Source organism: Mauremys reevesii, linkage group 3, assembly GCF_016161935.1.
Source record: "Mauremys reevesii isolate NIE-2019 linkage group 3, ASM1616193v1, whole genome shotgun sequence".
NCBI classification, from domain to species: domain Eukaryota; kingdom Metazoa; phylum Chordata; order Testudines; family Geoemydidae; genus Mauremys; species Mauremys reevesii.
The window spans coordinates 185,874,145-185,886,137 of record NC_052625.1 but is presented as its reverse complement, the minus strand read 5'-3'; the positions used below and the strand labels follow the sequence as shown (position 1 = coordinate 185,886,137).

Sequence of the window (11,993 nt, the reverse complement as noted above, 5' to 3'; positions counted from 1 at the left end):
CCCAGGCATTACTGGGTTTTCCCCTTTTGAGCTGCTATACGGTTGCACTCCTGTGGCACACAGGACATTGCCAAGGAGGACTGGGAGAATAGTCTAGCCAGGAGAAGAACATTATTGAGCATGTGATGCAGATGCGGGTCAGAATAGCTCAAGTTACCCTCATAGTGTGGGAACACATGGAAAGGGCACAGAAGGTGCAACAAACCTATTACAATCGCCAAGCAAAGGTTTGTAAATTTCAATTGGGGCAATCCAGTAATGGTGTTGGTGCCTACAGCTGATCTACCACGTCAACCCGCTGAAGCCCTGGCAAGACCAAGAATCATATGTGGTCACCTTAGAAACACCCCCCCCCAAGAAAGTAAACTGCAAGGACAGGTGAGAATATCCCCCGAATTGACCCTGAAACAGGTAGAAGTCATCAAAATGATTGAAAGAAACCATGATGTGTTCTCAGAGAAGCCGGGCAGAACCACAGAAGCTCCCCGTCATATCATCACCAATCCCGGAGTAAAGGTGAAGGTTAAACCCTACCGGATCCCAGAGACAAAGAGAAGAGATCAGTACTGAAGTTGAGAGGATGCTGGAGCTGGGAGTCAATGAGGAGTCAAGCTGCTGAGAGACAAGCTGCTGCAGGGCAAAAGCCTGCTCCAGGGCTGCTCTCCTCGCTACAGGGGAAGCAACAAACCAGACTGCCTGTTTAAGGGCAGGACTGCCACCCCAGGGCCAATAACAAGGTCACCCACCCTCAGAGTGAGAGTAGGGAAAGAGATTCTCCTTTGTTTTCAGTTGACAGTTGGAACTAGTTTCTCTCCCCCCCCCCCATCCCTTTTGTTTGGCAGAGGGGCACTCCTTGGGCCTGCCCCAGGCTTGTCTGGAGAATACTGGGAAATAAACCTCCAAATGGGAGAGTGAACGCTGTCCAGAGTGGGGACTGACTGACTCTAGGCCCTATCCCCAGAGGGGAAGCTCTGAGCCTGCCAAGACAGAGGAGGTGCATCTGTAATGACACCTTTTAGATACAAAGTTATGACATTAGAGAGTTGGGGTACACTGAACTGGTCAGGCCAGCTGAAACTCACTACTAGATACTAGTGAGTCTCTTGACCTATTGCAAAGAGTTGCAGTAGTACAGTAAAAAAATGAGTACAGGGTAACATCATCATTTATTCAGTTTAATAATAAATTAGATATTTCTCCTTTCAGTGTTAGTTGTCCAGGAAGTCATCAGTAACACAGGTAAGACATTTTTTAAATGTATGATTTTAGTCTTCACAGCATCTTTTCAAACATAGAAATGCTTTCAGGTTTCTGGGCATTTCACATTTCTTTTTGAACAATAGTTATGGGAAATGAGTCTTAGGAATGATTGATGCATTGCATTCCTGAGAAATCTCTAATGGAACTAATGGCAGTCCATGCAAGCAATGGTACAGGAGTTAAATCTTTTTCATTTATATTCTTTTCCCTTTGTAGAATGTGTCAGGGAATTATTGATTAGCTCTACAAGCAAATACTTCTCTCGTGAGTTCACAGATTAGCTCTTTCATACAGTAGATGGAAGAATGAAATAAGAATGTTGTTTCAAGTGCCATAGGGCTGAGATTTTTTTTCTGCTTGCTTGCTTCCAGTTGTTTTCTGGAATATGAGCCTGGTGTGGATAATAATTAAAAAACATATTAATCAGTAAAGTTATTTGAGAAATATAAAATTCAATAAAAATATTACTCAACTATGTCTGGTTTGTACTAAGGCATATAAGAAAAACTATTGCTCTTTTCAGAGTTCGATTCAACTGCATGAATAGAGAGGTTAATTCAAACAATGCAATCAAGATCAACGGCCAAGGATCTTGCTCCAATTAACATCTAGACCCTAACTCTCTTATATGCACAAGCCACTTCATTAGATGAAGTGGGTTGTATCCCACAAAAGCTTCTGCTAATAAGCTTCACACTAATAAATGTGTTAGTCTAAGGTGCCACAAGCAGGGGCGACTCCAGGCCCCAGCACGCCAAGCGCATGCTTGGGGCGGCATGCTGCGGGGGGCGCTCTGTCGGTCACCGGGAGGGCACCAGGCGGCTCCGGTGGACCTCCTGCAGGCGGCCTGCAGAGGGTCCGCTGGTCCCGCGGCTTCGGTGGAGATCCACCGAAGCTGCAGGACCAGTGGACCCTCCGCAGGCACGCCTGCGGGAGGTCCACTGGAGCTGCGGGACCGGCGACCGGCAGAGCACCCCCCGCGGCATGCCGCCGTGCTTGGGGTGGCAAAATGTCTAGAGCCACCCCTGGCCACAAGGACTCCTTGTTGTTTTTACTAATACAGACTAACACGGCTACCCCTCTGAAACCTGTCTCCTATATGCGTAACAAATAAGCATACCCATCAGGACATTTAGCAATAACACAAAACACTCAACCAGTAAAATACTAGTTTAATGTCCTCAGGGCATCTGTTACCTGAGAGCTTGCTTTTACAAGTTAACCCAGTGATAGATTTCATATGTGGAATTTATTTTTGTTAGAAAAGACTGGTCCCTTGAGTTTTGCTGCTACATATTAACTATTCTTTAATTTAATTCACACAGAAATATCTTATCACTGATAAGGATTCTGTAATCCCACAGGCAATTCCTGTAGAGAGGGCATCCAAAACACTTTTGTGCACCTATTAGTTAAATGCATCTTTTTGGGGGTGTCTCACATCACCCCAATCTTCTGTTGCTGTCAGGCTGATTGACACAGTGAAAAGTAAACCCAGTCCTGCAACCCACTCCACAGAAAACAGCTCCAGGGCTGTGGCCTGTCTGTCCTTCGTGCAGCTTCAGCAGGCTGGGAAGCACTGCCGGTTAGCCTCACTGTCATAGCTGGATTGGCCTTTTCAATTAAGTGACATCCTAGAATACATCCAAGCACCGGGATCAAGTCCACAGCAACTTTGTTAGCTTAACTAGTGTACTAGAAAGAGAGCCTGAGACATGAGGCCTTGTATTAGAGGCCCATCCTGAGACCTGAACTAAAGTAGTGGTCAAGCCCTGCTAATATAAAACAAAGTTGGCAGAAGACAGGCTATGAGCAGGGGTCAGGCTCTGCCTGCATGCAGGCTCACAGAATCTGGCAAGCTCAGGGCTGGTATTGCAAAAACACACATTCCTGAGAAGTGCTAGGCACAGGACACTCATGCAAGCAGATTCCAGAAGGGTGATGCTTGGTATTGGGGTGTTCTGGTATGGTATGAACACACTTCCCCATAGATGATACAAGGACACATTGATCCCCTCCTAAAGATAAGGTCAGAATGTCAGGGTGATGGATAGAGATGTTTTGACTGAACCAACATGTACAAAGTAAAGGATGGCAACCACCATGCCAGAGGAGCAATACATAATTTGTATTGGGGTATAAAGAGGAGTTTCAGAGGAAGTGTCTTTGTCTGGCCTAGGGGGTAATGAAAAAATCCCACCATTCACTGAGATGGTCCATTGTAATGGGCAGACATGTGTTAGTGGTTCTGTAGAATATATGGAATACTAGGACCATGCTTTGTTAACAATAAACCTGGCTGGGTACCTTCACTACTGAACCAAGTCTTTTGGTCTTCTTGGGCAGTTTGATCGAGGTCTGCTGTGTCGGCTATCTGCACAGAGCTGGGACAGCCTACTGAAAGAACACACATGCAGCAAACATCTGACTACAACTAGAACGAGGGTAACAGCAAAACAGTGTTTTCTAATGTACATTTGAATTCTGAACACCTGTTTACATTGACTGTATTTATACTTCTTGTAAGTGGCTACTTGTGAACATTTGCATGTACAGAGGTCTGTCTGAAATAATTTGAGGAGCCATTTGTTTTTCCATACAGATTTTTTGTATTTCTTTGTGAAGGAAGCTATTTGAGAACTATTCACAGTGACTCCAAGATCTCTTTCTTGAGTGGTAACAGCTAATTTAGATGTGTAGTCATGTTTCTAATAGTCATATGTATAGCTGGAATTCTGTTTCCCAATATGCATTATTTTGCATTTATCAACATTGGGCAACAAAATGTCAGATGAAATTCAGTCACCCAGTTTTGGGAGATCCCTTTGTAACTCTTTGCAGTCTGCTTTGGACTTATCTTAAGTAGTTTTGTATCATCTGCAAATTTCGCCACCTTCCCGTTTACCCCTTTTTCCAGATCATTTATGAATGTGTTGAACAGCATTGGTCCCAGTACAGACCCCTGGGGGAAACCACTATTTACTTGTCTCCATTCTGAAAACTGACCATTTATTCCTACTCTTTGTTTCCTGTATTTTAACCAGTTACTGATCCATGAGAGGACCTGCCCTCCTATCCCAGGACAGCTTACTTTGCTTTAAAGTCGTTGGTGAGGGACCTTGACAAAGGCTTTCTGAAAATCTAAGTACACTATATCCACTGTATCACCCTTGTCCACATGCTTGTTGACCCCCTCAAAGAATTCTAATAGATTGGTGAGGCATGATTTGCCTTTACAAAAACCATATTGACTCTTCAACAAATCGTGTTCATCTATGTCTGATAATTCTGTTCTCTGCTATAGTTTCAACCAGTTTGCCCAATACTGAAGTCAGGCTTACATGCCTGTAATTGTCAGGATCACCTCTGGAGTCTTTTTAAAAGAACTGGCATCACATTAGCTATTCTCCAGTCATCTGGTACAGAAGCTGATTTAAATGATAGGTTACATACCACAGTTAGTAGTTCTGCAATTTCACATTTGAATTCCTTTAGAACTCTGGGGCTAATACCTTCTGGTCATGGTGACTTATTACTGTTTAATTTATCACTTTGTTCCAAAACATCTTCTAATGACACCTCAATCTGGGAAAAAGAATGGCTCAGGTGCCTCACATCCTCAAGACCGATCCAAAGAATTCATTTAATTTCTCCACAATAGCCTTATCTTCCTTGAGTGCTCCTTTAGCATCTCAGTCCACCAGTGGCCCCATTGGCTGTTTAGCAGGCTTCCTGCTTCTGACGTACTTAAAAATTTTTGCTGTTATTTTGTCTTTGGCTAGCTGTTCAAATTTTTGTTTCCATCCTAATTGTATTTTTACAATAGACTTGCCAGAGTTTATGCTCCTTTCTATTTTCATCACTATGATTTAACTTCCACTTTTTAAAGGATGCCTTTTTGCGTCTCACTGATTTTTACTTTGCTGTTTAGCCACAATGCCACTTTTTTGGCCTTCTTACCATATTTTTTTAAATAAGCTTGCAGGGCTTTCACTTTTGGCCCTGTACCCTTTAATTTTTGTTTAATTAACTTCCTCATTTTTGTGTACTTCCCCTTACTGAAATTAAATGCTACCATGCTGGGCTGCTGTGGTGTTTTCCACCCATAGGGATCAAGTATCAGAGGGGTAGCCGTGTTAGTCTGGTTCTGTAGAAGCAGCAAAGAATCCTGTGGCACCTTATAGACTAACAGACGTTTTGCAGCATGAGCTTTCGTGGGTGAATACCCACTTCTTCGGATGCAAGCAGTGGAAATTTCCAGGGGCAGGTGTATATATAAGCAAGCAAGAAGCAAGCTAGAGATAACGAGGTTAGATCAGTCAGGGAGGATGAGGCCCTGTTCCAGCAGCTGAGGTGTGAAAACCAAGGGAGGAGAAACTGGGATGTTACATTTTATTATGTTATCATCATTATTACCAAGTGGTTCAGCTACATTCACCTCTTGGACCAGATTCGGTGCTCCATTTAGGACTAAATCGAGAATTACCTCTCCTCTTGTGGATTCCAGGACTAGCTGTTCAAAGAAGCAGTAATTTAAGGTGTCAAGAAACTTTATCTCTGCATCCTGACTTGAGGTGACATGTACCTAGTCAATATGGGGATAGTTGAAATCCCCCATTATTATTGAGGGTTTTTTTTTTATTATTTTTATAGCCTCTCTAATCTCCCTGAGCATTTCACAGTCACTATCACCATCCTGGTCAGGTACCGAATAGTCAAAGTGGACAGTTTGTGAATATAAGCTAAAATTTGTTTGAAAAACTAGTATCACAGAAACGAGGGTCAGGTCATGAACAGAACAAAAGCTAAATTTAAGTTATTTGATATTTAGTGATTAATTTGCCCAGCTGTGACATCAATTTATAATTTCTTATTATACTACAGCAACCAAGAATTTTGGTAAGAATATAAATCAGCAGGTTTTCGGCATAAGCCAGCCACTAACTAATGAGGATTAGGAAGAAGCTTTCCTTGTGCTATTCAATAACTGCCTACTACAGAGTTCCCTGCATCTTCTCTGAAGCAGCTTGTACTGGCCACTGTTGGAGACAGGATGCTGGACTAGAAGAACCACTGATTCAATCCAGTGTGGCAATTGTTACTGTCCATAAACCCTTACTGTGTTAGTGTTCATTGAATTTATTTTACAATGAGGCAAAATGGTATCAAGTTGAGTACATAAATCCTGTGAATGTTCCCTCAAACGTTTACTAAGACTATGATGATGTCCACATATGCATCAATATGTTGTATAAGAACAGGAGTAAACCTGTTCAACAGATAAATTTACTCCATCTCAGTCTCCGCAAATTCTGTTTTCTGTTATAAAATCCAGCTGTGCCTTGGTGATGTATTATAATAGTATATCATTAGAGCCGTAGCAACCTGGCTGTGTTGTTGCATTGTCAGAGAAATGGCCAGAGTTCTAGAAATTGACATATATTGTCAGATTTATTTTGGAATGGAAAATAAAATGGTTTTCAGTGTATTTCAGCCTTGTAGTACTACCCCTGGCAGGATTGGAAAGGTGAACTTTAAAGAGGTTGTTGTTTCAGTGCATCATTAAAATGTACAACATATAGCCATGCAGGCATGTGATTTCTCCTTTATCTCACAAGGGTTGTGAACTCCAAAGTAAGGGGATAAGAGCTTTTCCAGTCTCTCACTGAAGTCCCAAAACTGGGAACATTGTCCTGCAGAGAATTAGCTCATCTAGGAGCCAAAGTTGTGCAGCTTACATTGTTGATAGCTTCCCCATCCAACCTATTATCTTTCATTTGGTAATGAAAGGGGGTGGGGGGAATCCCCAGCCAGGCTCTCACAGGCAGCAGCTGTGCTGTACAAAGCAGTGACCTGAAGTGGCCAGCGTGAGAAGTGGCTGGTCCCATCCCCTCTCTTCCTACCCAAGCCCGGCTGCCAGGGACAGGGGCTGAGCATGCCCAGGGGCAGGCACAGTAGGAAAAAGACAGAGTTCCTCTCTCTCCCCACCTCCCACAGGCCAAGTAGAAATCTGGGGGGAGGGGCACTTGACCCCACATGCCCCGCTATGCACAGCCTATGCATGATACCAACCTCCATTGCTCACATGTTGCATTTTCAAAAAAGCACCTTCATATCGTTTCCCTTGCTGAACCTTGCACTTGGAGGTGTTTCCCATAAACATCTACAAAACGAATGCATTATTCTTCAAATCCCTCCTTAAAACTTTCCGTTGCCCTAATGCCAACAAAAAACTTCTGCTGTGCTGAGAGCCCTGGCCATCACGCTGACCAGTACTGTCTTGTTGTTTCCTTGTACTCCTCTGCCTGTCTCTCTCTCTCTCTGTAGCCATCTGTTGTCTCATGTCTCAGATTGTAAGCTTTCTGCAGCAGAGACTGTCTCTTGGTTCTCTTTGTACAGTGCCTAGCACAATGGGATCCTGGTCCATGACAGAAGTGCCTAGGCAATATAATACACCTCTACCCCGATATAACACTGTCCTCAGGAGCCAAAAAATCTTACTGCATTATAAGTGAAACTGCATTATATCAAACTAGCTTTGATCCACTGGAGCGCGCAGCCCTGCCCCCCTTCCCCCAGAGCATTGCTTTACCACGTTATATCAGAATTCATGTTATATTGGGTTGCATTATATTGGGGTAGAGGTATAGTAATATGAATGATACACAAACTAATTAGTGGAACAGTAACCACCAAGATATTATATAATAAGGGAGAAGAGATTCCTTAACAGATCTGGGTAAATGGAGGACCAGGAGAAGGATGACATGGACTGCAATTTTCCATTCCACTTCAAGCATATTCAGGGATATCTTGAATTGCTGTTTAATGCTTAGGAATCATGGTAATAGATGCCTTAGATTAGCTATGAAAACCTCTATACAGTAACTTGTGGGCATAGAGTACAGATATACTCTCCTAATACACAATTTTCTGATTCTCATGATAGAAATAACTTCTAAGTACAGATGTTTAGAAAGCAATTGCCATCCTGTGTCAAATTACAATATTTCAACATTTGTGTTTTTTCCCCTGGGACAAAGCTGAAGCATCAAATTTTCACTGAATTTGAAATAACCCCCCAAATTGATAAAAATGTTAAAATGTTGACGTGTTCAAAATGAAAAGTTTCATTTCAGAATATCAACCTTTTTGACATTTAAAAAAAACTGCTTCAGAACCTTTTTGTTTGCAATTTTTTCCATTGCAGAATCATAAAATGTCATCAGAATGGACATTTTCCTACAAAATGTTTCAGTTTTGACAAAAACCCACAGTTAACTGGAAAAAAAAAATCAGTCAGAAATGGTGACCAGCAGCACTATTTACAAGTAATGTCAATAGGGTTTCAAGTATGGTGCATTTGGACATCCAACTATCTTTGTCATTGAACAGGGCACAACATGGAATGACGATGGATTTATGAGCTGCAGGCTGCTACCCTATTAGTGCCCCTCTCCTATATCACATTTTATCTCCCCAACTCCCCATACCAGGCATTTGGATTGGCACAGATGAGAATTTATCATATAGCCCATAACCCAGAGTAGACTCTCCACTACCTACCCCAAGGATTCAGCTTGCTTTGCTGAATCTTCTTACCCTATTCCCTCAGCAATGGATATGAGATACCAACGAAGGACCTCAGTCTGCAAAAACTTCAGGTCTCCCTTTTTTCCATAGACCTGGGAGTCAACCAGCAAAATCCCATATCTTATTTTCTGGATGGTGGCCTTTTATCTGCACTGGACACTAGCGACTCGGGGCACCAGCAAATAGCCTAGTCACACCCCCACTGCCTCCCACTGCCTGGTATCTACGCCTACTTAATCTAATGCTTGCCTAATCCAATCCTTTATGTTCTTAAACCAAATGCCCACCCCCACATGTGACAAGTGCACTCTATCATCCCAGAAAGTGTTGACTAACACTACTTACAAGTAATTTCAGTAGGGTTTAAAGGAGGGTGCATTCGTACATCCAGCTATTTCCATCATTCAAATATCTTGAGTGCTATCACCATCATTTACCACCTGTAGACTGTTGCCATAACTTAGTTTATATTCCTATTGTTATTGTGAACTTTTGCTCTGATCTTTCAATCAAACCTGAGTAAGAAGATTGACACATGCCATGCACTAAGTAAGAGTCAGTGATGATGTACCATAATGTTCTCAACATGTTGTTTATATTATATTATTTTAGGTATGAAATATGTGGGAGGTAAAATGTATAGTGGAAGTGGGCTAGTGGTGTGAAATCTAAGGACTCTGAGGCCCATTGGATTGATAGGAGCCACCCAGAATGTTTGCTCTAAAATTGGTAGTGGGAGGAGGGCTGTTAGAGGAGGGAGTGTGGAGACTTGTCAGCTGAAGATAGTTTTGTCTTGAAAATGCCAAGAAAGGTCTCTCCAGACTCCAGAGTTGGGACCATCAGGGATGATTGAAGTCCAGGATGTCAAGAGAGGGCCGGTGAGGCCAGAATGGGTAAGCATTGGATGCCGGAGCTTATGAAAAGGAAGCCTGAACTGGAGTATGAAATATGATGTTTTCCAGAGTTTGATTACCAGTACTAGTTTATACATAGGATTCAACTGTAAATAATAAATTACCAGGTCATTAATTCAGTCTGGGGTGGAGCTCTAGTGAATGGGGATTTCTGCAGCAGCAGCCTTTGAAGAACACCTACGATACCTATCAGGACACCTACCATACCTATCAGGACAGGGTTCTTGTAACAAGGGAGCAGAGGGATAGGCGCCCCAGGATAAAAATTTTTTTAATGAATCTGTAAACTCAGGGATTGTACTGTTTGACTGGAGAATTGCTAACATAGTTCCTACTTTTAAGAAAGGAAAAAGTGATCTGGATAACTACTGTTATTTTGACATCTGTAGTATGCAAGGTCTTGGAATTTTTTTTGAAGGAGACAGTAGTTAAGGACACTGAGGTCAATGGTAATTGGGACAAAATACAACATGGTTTTACAAAAGGTAAATCATGCCAAACCAACCTAATCTCTTTCTTTGAGAAGGTAACAGATTTTTTTAGACAAAGGAAATGCAGTGGATCTAATTTACCTCAATTTCAGTAAGGCATTTGATATGGTTCCACATGGGGAATTATTAGCTAAATTGGAAAAGATGGGAATCAGTATGAAAATTGAAAGGTGGATAAGGAACTGGTTAAAGGGGAGACTACAGTGGGTCATACTGAAAGGTGAACTGTCAGGCTGGAGGGAGGTTACTAGTGGAGTTCCTCAGGGATCAGTTTTGGGACCAATCTTATTTAATCTTTTTATTACTGATCTTGGCACAAAAAGCAGGAATGTGCTAATAAAGTTTGCAGATGACACAAAGCTGGGAGGTATTGCTAACACAGAGAAGGACTGGGATATCCTACAGCAGTGGTCCCCAACCTTTTCATCTGGCAGGCGCCAGACGAGAGACTGTGGCAGTGGTCGAACATCCACCGAAATGCCGCAGAATTTCGGCGGCAACGCCTCTCAATGACGTCGCTTGTAGGCAGCAAGCGGCGTCATCGAGAGGCGTCGCCGCCGAAATGCCACAGAAATTCAGTGGCATTTCGGCAGATGCTCGACCACCAGCCAGGACGCGGGCGCATTTAGATGCCCCCCCCCCCCCGTTGGGGACCCCTGTCCTACAGGATCTGGATGACTTTGTAAACTGGAGTAATAGTAAGAGGATGAAATTTAATAGTAAAAACTGCAAGGTCATGCAGTCTGGGATTAACAACAAGAATTTTTGTTATAAGCTGGGTACGCATCAGTTGGAAGTAACAGAGGAGGAGAAGGACCTCGGAGTATTGGTTGATCAGAGGATGACTATGAGCCGCCAATGTGATATGGGCGCAAAAAAAGCTAATGCAGTCTTGGAATGTTTTCTGCCATTGAAAAACAGCCAGATATACCAAGATATTTTAGGGGTTACCCTAAGTTATATAGCTTCCAGGAGGTAAGCAGGGTAAAAACATTTATTATCGGAATAGAAAGGGTGTAGACATGGATCTGATCACAGTAGTCTCATATATCAGGTTTATTCATACTAGGAGTATCACATGATTATTTATGAGTAATATAAGAAAGGCCCCCTTCAAAAGAAGAGGATCATTACTGAAAGTATATGGGCATATAAACTAGGGCTGGCTGGAAACCAACAATTCTGTTTTGTGAAAAAATTCAAGATTTTGTAATTTGCTTTCATTCTGATGCAGAATGAAAACTAGACCTTTCAAATCTTGTTAGTTGACACATTTTGACCATCTCTAATAAAAAGACTACTAGGTACAAAGTCTCACCTCAGTTTCCAGTTCCCTGCAGACCCTCCTCTTCCAAAGCTAAAAAGTTACTGGATTTGGACAGTGCACTAGAGAAACATGACTTAAAGCATCATTCCCCTCTACTCAGCACTGGTGAGGCCTCATTTGGAGTACTGTGTCCAGTTTTGGGCCCCGCACTACAGGAGGGATGTGGATGAATTGGAGAGAGTCCAGTGGAGGGCAACAAAAATGATTAGGGGGCTGGAGCACATGACTTATGAGGAGAGGCTGAGGGAACTGGGATTGTTTAGTCTGCAGAAGAGAAGAATGAGGGGGGATTTGATAGCTGCTTTCAACTACCTGAAAGGGGGTTCCAAAGAGGATGGATCTAGACTGTTCTCAGTGGTAGAAGATGACAGAACAAGGAGTAATGGTCTCAAGTTGCAGAGGGGGAGG

General features: G+C 42.6%; 1 long non-coding RNA gene across 1 annotated transcript; it reads left to right on the top strand.

Moving 5' to 3' along the window:
• Positions 1-845: 845 nt before the first annotated feature.
• Positions 846-6,630, top strand: LOC120401781. Its single transcript, XR_005596722.1, has 3 exons — positions 846-1,239; positions 3,607-3,705; positions 6,145-6,630. It is a non-coding gene; the product is annotated as an uncharacterized LOC120401781 (long non-coding RNA).
• Positions 6,631-11,993: the final 5,363 nt, after the last annotated feature.